This window comes from Nannospalax galili, unplaced genomic scaffold (genome assembly GCF_000622305.1).
Source record: "Nannospalax galili isolate Female #2095 unplaced genomic scaffold, S.galili_v1.0 scaffold707, whole genome shotgun sequence".
In the NCBI taxonomy this organism is placed as follows: Eukaryota; Metazoa; Chordata; class Mammalia; order Rodentia; family Spalacidae; genus Nannospalax; species Nannospalax galili.
Genome location: NW_008356263.1, coordinates 102,719 through 112,986, shown reverse-complemented (window position 1 = coordinate 112,986; position 10,268 = coordinate 102,719). Strand labels below are relative to the sequence as shown.

General features: G+C 42.5%; 1 pseudogene; it reads right to left on the bottom strand.

The window, feature by feature from the left end:
- Window positions 1–564: 564 nt before the first annotated feature.
- Window positions 565–9,036, bottom strand: LOC115067837 (annotated as a pseudogene).
- Between the last annotated feature and the right edge of the window lie 1,232 nt (window positions 9,037–10,268).

Below are 10,268 nucleotides of genomic sequence, written 5' to 3'. Positions count from 1 at the left end.
CTTGATGTGCTTGGTTCATAGTTAAACTCTCCCTGCTTTCAGCCAGTGTTTGATATGCTAATCTGGCTTCAGCATGTTTAAACTAGCAAATACTGCAATCTGGGCCACATTTGTAGTGATATAGCCATGGGGCTGCTCGCTGGTTTGTGTACCCAGGGTTACCTGCAACCCTCCCCTACCTTGGTGTACCTGCCACAGTCAGAGCACAAAAAAGGCACAGCATTGCTTTCCAGTGGCCTCTCAGATACCAGGAGTTGGTGCTAGTAACTTTAGTAAGGTGAGATGGGGACTTCTGTGTGGCTAAGAACTGTTCTTAACTCCAGATCCAGGGGAATCCAGTGTCCTCTTCCGACTTCTGAGGCATTGAATGACCCAGTGCACTCACATAGATGTAAGAAATACACTCATACACATAAAATAAAAATAATATATTTTTAAAGTCCTGAAAAAAAAGAACATTATGAAGAAAGGTCCTGATTGGAGGCACAAGGGTTGCAGCATCAGGTGTGGAACTCAGTGATGTGATTCCACAGCTCCATTCTCAAATACAAGTTTGCAAGGCCATCACCACTGAGAGGGCATATAGTTGCAAGTGGGTGCTCCTGGGGCCTAGTATGTGGGCACAGTGATCAGGTGAGGGGTAACAGGAGTTGGAGAATGAGCAATCAGCAGGCTCTCTGCTGACATAGCCATGGCAGTCCCAACAATCATGCCCATGGTTGACTCTGTTGCCTTTAGGAGGAGGAGTGGGAGCAGGGCAGAAGTTGCTGGCTTGCTATTGGCATGCACCCTGATGGTGTGGCAGATGATATGAAGGAGTGTTGTAAGTGCCTTACTGGGTATACACGCTTTGCTGGGGGTAGGCACTTCTCACTACAGCCATCTGGTAGTGGTTGAGGGAGAAGGAATATAATGGCACTGCCCCCCCCCCCGTAGGGGAATAGGACACTTAGTAAGTGTCCAGAAGTGTAGCTGGTTCAGAAGGAAGGAGCTGCTCCAGAGTACATGTTAGTGATAGGCAGGAGCTGCTGTGTAGCCCACAGGGAAACCAGCTGCATAATCAATTCCTTTGGCATTTATACAGGGAATGCCAGACTGAAAGTGTTAGGAGACTGCTTACTCACACCACTGCCTGCCTCTCCACAGACTGATGCTGTACACAGCTTGAACTTTTAAAGTGACTATCAAAGAATTTATAAACTATTTTTGACCGTTTTTGTAACTTGGATTATATGGTCTTTTCAAGCTTCTATTTCTGTACTTGATCTTAGCTAAAAAGCTGAGAAATGATTCCAGTTTCTATTTCTGACCAACTTGCTTGATTTTTCTATTCTCTTCTTATACAATAAGACAGAAGCCATGGGTTTAGGCTATCTAATCACACACCACATAAGAGATCACATATATACACTTAACATATACCGTGGGTAGCCCAAGATGGCATCACCTAAGTGATATAACCATTTTAGTTTGTGTAAGTACTGTCTGATGTTTCCATAATGATGAAATCACTTAACTACACATTCCTCAGAACATATCCCTGAGGTTAAGCAACATTTATCTGTTGCACAACTAGCCGTTTCTTTCATTAGGAATTAGAACACTTATTTGTGCTTATTAGAAGGAAATCCAATGCTTTTTCTTGAGTCCCTCTCTTCTCGGGAATTACCCAGGAAGCTTGGAACTTGTTCTATCCAAAATAGCCAGTCCAGCTTTTAAGTCAGCCAAAGCATGGTTATGCACCAATTTGTGAAAAGTAGGATGTACAGAGGAGAGAGTTCATGTTTACACAGAGATGGTGTCAATAAACGTGGCCAAGTATGGCAGCCATGAAGTACATTGCTCAGATCTACACGGGGGAGTGTAACTGACCAGTAGCCCCAGCTGCTGCCCCTCTGACTCCCTCACAACATTTGTGCTAATGTAGGATGATTCCTGAAAAATAGTGGACTGTTCCAACTGTCAGCTTTTGTCCCAGCTCCCCATTGGCTTGGGAGAGCCTTTCTTGGAACTGCACTTAGGTATTAGGCTCTTCTTAACCCATCTTTTCTTTTATCTTTCCTTTGCAGCCATCAGATTTTTATTCCAGTCTGAATCAGATCTTTGCTTTTTCTGGTGTCCTTCCCTTTTATCCTTTGCAGGCATTTCCCCTCGATAAATCTCATGCCAGTCTGATTCTGTTTTGGCATCTGTTTCTCAGGCATATACAGTGCTGGAACTAGTTCCTACTGGATGGAGAGAACAGAGTCAATGCCTTGATTCTCAATTCTGCATTCAGTGACATGTTGGTAACTTGAACTGTATCCTGCTGAGAATATCCTCAGGACAGAAATGAACTAATGCTATGCATGTGGACTTTTCTCCCACAAGTAGATTGGTAGTTAAATATTTATCAGCACAGCTCTGGTATACACCCAATAGAAATATGTAGTTATGGGATGACCACAAGGAAACAGAATTTTCCTGGCTTCTGTAACCTTGCTCATATGAACTTACAGCAATGGTGACAGCGTGCACAATACTTATGCAAACTCAAGCAGACAAAAACCCAGTATAGAACGGGGAAATGGACAAGAAGCCCCAAACTTAGCTGCTAGGTGAGGGAGAGTTGGTCTTCTTTAAAGGAGTCATGCTAGAAAGGTTGACCAGGCTCTAGTAGATGGACTCATGCAGAGGGACATCTAGGGACACAAATTAGACTCAGTAGGCCTTAACATACATGACAGAATGCATGAAATTCAATGTGAGGGGCTATGGGAGAGTATAGATAGGGGAGGAAGGGGGTCTTAATATGATTAAGATATATGAAATGCACAAAAGTTCAATAAAAATATTTAAAAAGAGAGAAATGTGTATGTGTGTTCGTCAAGAGACCTGGATTAAATTCCTAGACTGAAAGAAGGTCTGTGATGGAGCTCAGTGGTAGAGTACTTACTTACTATGTACTAAGTCCTGGATTCATTCTCCACTACTGGAAAAAAAAAGTTTTGTAATAGTTGGCTAGCAGCACTCATGCTTTTAATGCTTCTAATCTAGCATTTGGGGAGGATGAGGAGGATCACCACAAATCAGAGTCCAGGCTAGATTGCAGAGTAAGGCCTAGCCTTATAAAAAACAAATTCCCAGGCTATACCTAGCATCATCAATTATACAAAGTAGATTCAAACTGGAAACTGCCCAAATGCCTATCAGCATCAAAATAAATTAACAAATTTTCATAAAATTATATATATATTTATACAAAAGACTATGATGAATATAATTTACTTACTATGTACAGCAATATGACTGAATATCACAAATATAATGCTGAGTAAAAGAAGCATATACTTCTACTCAGCACATATAAATATATAAATATATAAAAGAATCCAGTTTGTATGATTCCAATCTTGGCTGGGAGTACTTGCATAACATGCTTAAGGCCCTGGGTTCAATCCTTAGTACTAGGAGAGAGAGAAAGAGAGAGAGACAAACTGGGCATGGTGGCACATGCCTTTAATCCCAGAACTTGGGAGGCAGAGGCAGGTGGGTCTCTGTGAGTTCAAGGCCAGCCTGGTCTACATAGTGAGTTTCAGGCCAGCTGAGGCTACAGGGAGACCCTATCTCAAGAAGACCAAACTGGTCCAAACCCACAAACAAACAAACAAACAAACAAACAAAAAACAGATGACTTCAAAGCGGGTGAATCCCTTGAGCAGATGTGGGGTTTACCTGTGGAGGCTATGGGGAGCTCTGCTCTTATCTTAGAGGCAACTAACCCTGTGTTCACAGATTAAGGCCTTTACTCTTTTCTTCTTTTTTTTTTTTGGGTATTTTTGAAGCAGGGTCTCCCTGTAGCCCCAGCTGTCCTGGAACTCACTATGTAGACCAGCCTCGCCTTGAACTCACAGAGATCCGCCTGCCTCTGCCTCCCAGTGCTGGGACTAAAGGCGTGCGCCACCATGCCCGGCTAAGGCCTTTACTCTTATCCCTTTAGAGTCTGCTAAGGACTGGCTGGGATCTTATTTGTAAGCTGACTTACTCCTTGTATGGGAAACCCAATGCACTTCCATCATAGCTTCATTCCTACCAAAAACCCTCCAGTCCTTCTTCAAAAACTTTCAGGATCAGCCTCTTTCACAGGTAACATAGAGCCTTATTGCATAACTGTGAGGTAAGATCATGACATTTATAATCAGAGAATTATTTGGTCCCACATAAACTAAAGCATAAGGAAATGTTTGCCATGCTAAAATATTGCCAAAGTTTCAAACAGTGCTGACTGAGGTCTGGTGATGCTTGAGGAAAGCCAGATGGTCACTCAGATAGCTCTTACTAAAGCAACAATTAATTCTTGTTTCATAGTGGTTGTTGAATGTAGTAGACCTACAACAAGTATACTATTGATACGCTTACCAAATTTTCTTTTTGCTGTGAGACAAAGTCTCACTATGTAGCACTGACTGACCTGGAACTAACAGAGATCCACTTGCCTGTGCCTTCTGAGTGCTGAGATTAAAGGCATGTGCCATCATGCCTGGCTCTGCTCAAATTTTCTTAACTGATCCTTCTTGCTGTAAGCATTGTCTGCTGAATGAGATATGTACAAAATGTCCCTTCCTTACTTCCATGTAGATTTGACTCTATGGTACAATTCACGTTCCCTGGCTCTCCATGGGATAAGGCTATAGCGCAATTCCAAGTAAGATCACAACCTTGCTCAGCTCCCTTTCCTGATCCTTTTTCCTTCACTGTTTTTGTTTTGTTTTGTTTTGTTTTATTATTATTTTTTGGGTCTTTTTAAGACAGGGTCTCCCTGTAGCCCCAGCTGTCCTGGAACTCACTATGTAGACCAGGCTGGCCTTGAACTCACAGAGATCTGCCTGCCTCTGCCTCGTGAGTGCTGGGATCAAAGGCGTGTGCCACCACGTCCGGCTCCTTCACTGTTTCTTATGGTGGCATTCTCCTAATAAACTATTTCCTCGGAGTATTCTTCAGGTTCTGTTTTTAGAGAAATCATCTCAGTCCCGTTTCTGTTGCTATTAACAAAATACCTGAGATTGGAAAATTTATAAGGAAAAGGTTGATTTTGTCTCATGATTCTGGAAGCTTGGACACCCAAGAGTATGACCAATAATGAGAAACTTGTGGTGTTTCAATTCATGGTTTAAAGAAAAGCAAATAAGTAAGTGCCGGAAGAGAAGCATAAGAAGTCCAAGGAGCTGGGCATGATGGCCCACGCCTTTGATCCCAGCACTTGGGAGGCAGAGGCAGGTGGATCTTTGTGAGTTCAAGGCCAGCCTGGTCTACGGAGTGAGTTCAGGTCACAAAAAAAAAAAAAAAAAAAAAAAAAAAAAAAAAAAAAAAAAGAAGTCCAAGGGAGCCAAACTCACTGTACAACAAACTGCTCTCCTGGATATGAATCTAGTACCAGGAGAATGAAAGCCCAGTGGCAAAGGCACTAACCCATTTTGAAGGCTTTGCTCATAGGTCCCAAACATCTTCTACTAGGCCTTCCACCCAACACTGCTAAACTGGAAATCAAGCCTCAATATGAATTTTGATGTGGACAAACTTTATTTAAACCATAGCACTGATTCTGAAACATTGCAGAAAAGTCCAAAATTCATTCAGGTCCAGGACCTGGAGGCAATGTGGTGAAAAGAGAGAAAGTGACACAAGATCAGGCTATAAAAAAGACATATAAGGCAGGTGAAGGTGCTTGCCACCAAGTCTGATGACCTGAGTGCTATCCCTGAGTTACACATGGAGGAAAGAGAACAGATTCCTGAGTTGTCCTCTGACCTCCACATGAGTACTATGGCATGTGAGTGCCTCCCCCCTCCTAAAAATAAATTAATAAATGTGATTTTAAAACAGAGGACATGGAAGAGCTGCCTGTCTTAAGTGAAAAAAATAACAATGATACCTTCAAACCTACTAAGTGGATGAAAACCCCCTCTCGAACCAGGCAGTTAATGATGATTCTGTTACTTACAGTCTGACTTAAAACAATTCCACATTAAAGGCTGTTTTTTCATTTGCTTACCATTGACATTAAAGATTCTGAGACCTGGAAATGGTTACATTAGTAAGGACTAGTGAAGGAAAAGGTGGTATGGATTTCAGGTAGAACAGTCACAAAACCATGGTGATAAGGCATAGGGACTTGGTGGTTTGTATGAGAAATGTCCTTCATGGGCTCATGTGTTGGAACACTTGGTCCCCAGTTGATGGCATTTTTCAGGAAGGTTATAGAACCTTTAGGAGACGAAGCCTTATTGGAGGAAGTATGTCACTGAGAGTGAGTTTTTAGGTTTTTATAACCTGGCCCTGCTTGTTATTTTGCTTCCTATGTACAGATGAAATGCGATCTCTCTGTTCCTGATTGCCAAGTCAGTCTCTAGCTCCTGCTGCCATGCCTCTCCCACTGTATTCTGATTCAAATCACCACATTTGACCCCCCCCCGACAGGCTCATGGTCATATCATAATGCAAAATGTATCCAGTCCAATTTTAGAACTCAAAAGTCTTTTCTGAGATTCAATGCAATCTCTTAACTGTAACCTCCTATAAAGTAAAAAAGATAAATTACATGCTTCCAATATGTAATGGCACAGAATATCCATTTCCATTCCGACTTTGAAACAGGGCATAGTGAGGAAATACTGGACCAAGGCAAAACCAAAACCAAGTAGGGAAAACACCAAACCCTATAGCTGCTGTCCAATGTCTGGGACTTAGTTTCAAAGGACTGAGATGGCTCTGCTCTTCCGGATTTACTGCCTATAACATAAATCTCTCCTGGCCTGGTTCCCCTTTTCCCTGTATGCTGGCCTCTTTGGCAGATGTCTCACAGCTCTGGCATCTTTAATATCTTGGGGTCTCTACTACAACCAGGCTTCATTTCCAAAGTTTCATTTAGTGGACTCTCATAGCCTGTCACATGTTGCCTAACCTCAGTTGGTCTCTAATACTGTGGAGGAAAAATCTACAAAATCCTAAATCTTGTATCTTTCATGCCTCCAAAGCCAGTAATATGTGGACGTCCTGTCAAGTCTGACTGCCAGCTTGGGATGGACCCTTGCCCCTTGAATCACATTATCCATGGCTTTTGTATGTAGTTAACTGCTTTCTAGGAGCAGGTAATCCCTTGGGCTCTCTTTCATAAGTTTGAAGCTTAACTGGATGGGGCCTTACCCTGAGAGTACCCTTCCCATTATTCCAGCATAGAGCAGAAAGCTTCTCCTTAATGACCCCTGTCTCTTCAACAATTATAACCTCTTTTGCAACACACATTTTCTAGAGCATCAAGGATCATAGTGCTTTTTTCCTCTCCAAACTGTATATTTTATATTTCTCTCTGTGCCACTTGCTCTGTTTCATTGTAGACCTGCATAAGAATTAACAGTAATAACCAAGCCACAGATATTATGTTGTCTTGAAGTTTCTTCCACCAAAGAAATTAGTACATTACTTTTTAATTTAGCCTCAGACAAGTTCTTAGGATGGGGCATCCAGATTCTTTGCCAAAATATCACGTGAATGGCTTCTAATCCAGTTGCTATAAAAATCCTTGGTTTCTTCTAAAACCTCATGAGTTGGGCCTCCCAGTTCACATTAATCCTACCACTACTGTTTTCCAGGCTCCTACTAGAATGGCCCCTTAAGCTTTGCTTTCAATATTCAACCATTTTTCAAAATCTTTTACCTTCCTTTAAAAATCTACATGGAAGTGGTATAGTGGTGCATGCCTTTAATCCTTTAATCCCAGCACTTGGGAAACAGGTGGATCTCTGTGAGTTCAAGGCCAGCCTGGTCAACATAGTGAGTTCCAGGACAAATGGGGCTACAGGGAGACCCTGTCTCAAAAAGACCAAAAACAAAACAAAACAAAAAACCAGAAAAAAAAACCAAAAAAACCCCAACATGGTCAAGTTCTTCAAAGCAATAGTGTACTCTCTGGTACCAGTGTCTGTATTAGTTACTTTTTGTTGTTACGGTAAAGCACCATGACCAAAAGTGATTAATGGAAGAGTTTATTTTGACTTATGATTCCAGAGGGATCAGAGTCCATCATGCTGGGGAGGGATGGCAGCATGTAGCAGACATGATGGCAGGAACAAGAAGCTGAGAGATCACATCTTCATCTACATGTAGGAAGCAAAGAGAACAAACTGTAGGTGGGGCAAGGCTATAAACTCTCAAAGCCCTCTCTCAGTGACTTTTTTTTAGCAAGGCCACACATCCTAAAGATTTCATGATCTCCCCAAACAGTGCCACAAACTGGGGGCCAATTGTTCAAATACTTGAGCCTATGGGGGACATTTCTCATTCAAACCACCATACTCACCATGATGGACTGCATCCTCTCAGGAACTACAAGTCAAAATAAAACCTTTCTTCCCTAAGTTGATTTTCATAGAGGCATTTTATTATAGCAACAGAAAAGTAACTAGCACATGGAGTAAAACAGACATGCTTTCAGAAAAGTGACTGGATAATAGGAATAAAATTCTCTATGTATGATGTATAGTTGACAAGTTATATATTAGGTTTTATATATTTATATATAATTACACTGTCATTATTACTATTTTTTTTAACAGATCCTGCCTCAAGTTTATTTGTAATGGGAGCACAGAACACCAGCCATCTGCAAACAGTGTGGGGGTGGGGAGGTCACACCAGTCCATCTGTCTTCACATTGATAGACAGAGGCCTTTACCATATGGGGTCTTCACAGGGGCCTGGGCACCTTTGAAGACTGAGCTAGAGTTGGAACAGGAGCTACAGCTTGGGCCTTGATTTGGGCTTGGCCTTTGGTTGGCAAACCTGTAACTCTTAGCCATGTAGCCACAAATCCACTTCCAAAGTTTGGAGTGGGCAATGAAAATAAGTCAGAGGAGCTGTGGTTGGGACCTTTTAGCCTCTTTGGCTTAACCTCTGTAGGCTTCCAAGGGCCTTGAGGGCTTCAGGAAGTACACCTACTGCCTTTATATTGTTTGCCTGCATCTTCTTCACACTCTTCTTATGCTTCCTGCCAAAGTGCATGATGTACCTTAGGAACTTGAGTTGGGCCTTCTTAAGAGATTCATATTTTTTTTTTTTTTGGTCTTTTTGAGACAGGGTCTCCCTGTAGCCCCAGCTGTCTTGGGACTCACTATGTCAACCAGACTGGCCTTGAACTCACAGAGATCCGCCTGCCTCTGGGATTAAAGGCGTGCGCCACCATGCCCCGCCAGAGAGTCATACTTTTGTGACAGAGGTTTGATGCTCTTGTGAGGACCCCAGTTTGGTTTCCTGTACCCACATGGTGGCTCACAGTCATCTGTAAATGTAACTCCGGTTCCAGGGGTTCGATGCCCTTTTCTGATCCTTCATGGGCTCCTGTAATGCACACACATACATCAGGCACACGTGCACACGCATGCACACACACACAAAATAATAATTAAGAAAAATTTAAGCTAGGCGTGATTGTGCATGCCTTTAATCCCAATAGCTGCACTTGGAAGGCAGAGGCAGAGGAAGAGGCAGAGGCAGAGGCACAGGCAGAATAATCTCTGTGAGATCAAAGCAAGCCTGATTCACATAGTGGGTTTTAGGCCAGCAAAGCATACAAAGGAGAAATTGTCTTAAAATAAAACAAAACAAAAACTTCTTTTTTTTTTTGTCTTTTTGAGACAGGGTCTCCCTGTAGCCCCAGCTGTCCTGGAACTCACTATGTAGACCAGGCTGGCCTTGAACTCACAGAGATCCGCCTGCCTCTGCCTCCTAGGTGCTGGGATTAAAGGCCTGCATTACCACACCTGGCAACAAAAACTTTTTTAAAAAGTGCTAGAGAGATGACTCAGCAGTTAAGAGCACAAACTGCTCTTCCAGAGGATCTGAGTTCATCTCCCAGCACCCAAGTTGGGCAGCTTTCAGCAGCCTGTAACTCTAGCACTGTACTCATGTGCACAAACCCCTACACAAACAGCACATATACATGTAATTAAAAATAACGGTAAAATTACTATCATTGCGTGTGTGTATGATGTGTGTGTGGTGGGGGATGGGGGGAAGGTACACGTGCCATGGCACTAGTGTGGAGATCAGAGGAAAACTTGGGGAATTAGTTCTCTTCTTCTCCCTTTCCATGGGTTCCTGGATTGAATTCAGAGTGCTAGGTTTGCACAACAGATGTCTTTACCCACCGAGCCATCTCCCCAGCCCTTTCTTGATGAGTCCTTAATAGTGTCTACCTCACTAGACTTCTTGTTCTTGTGGTGGAAATGAGTTTA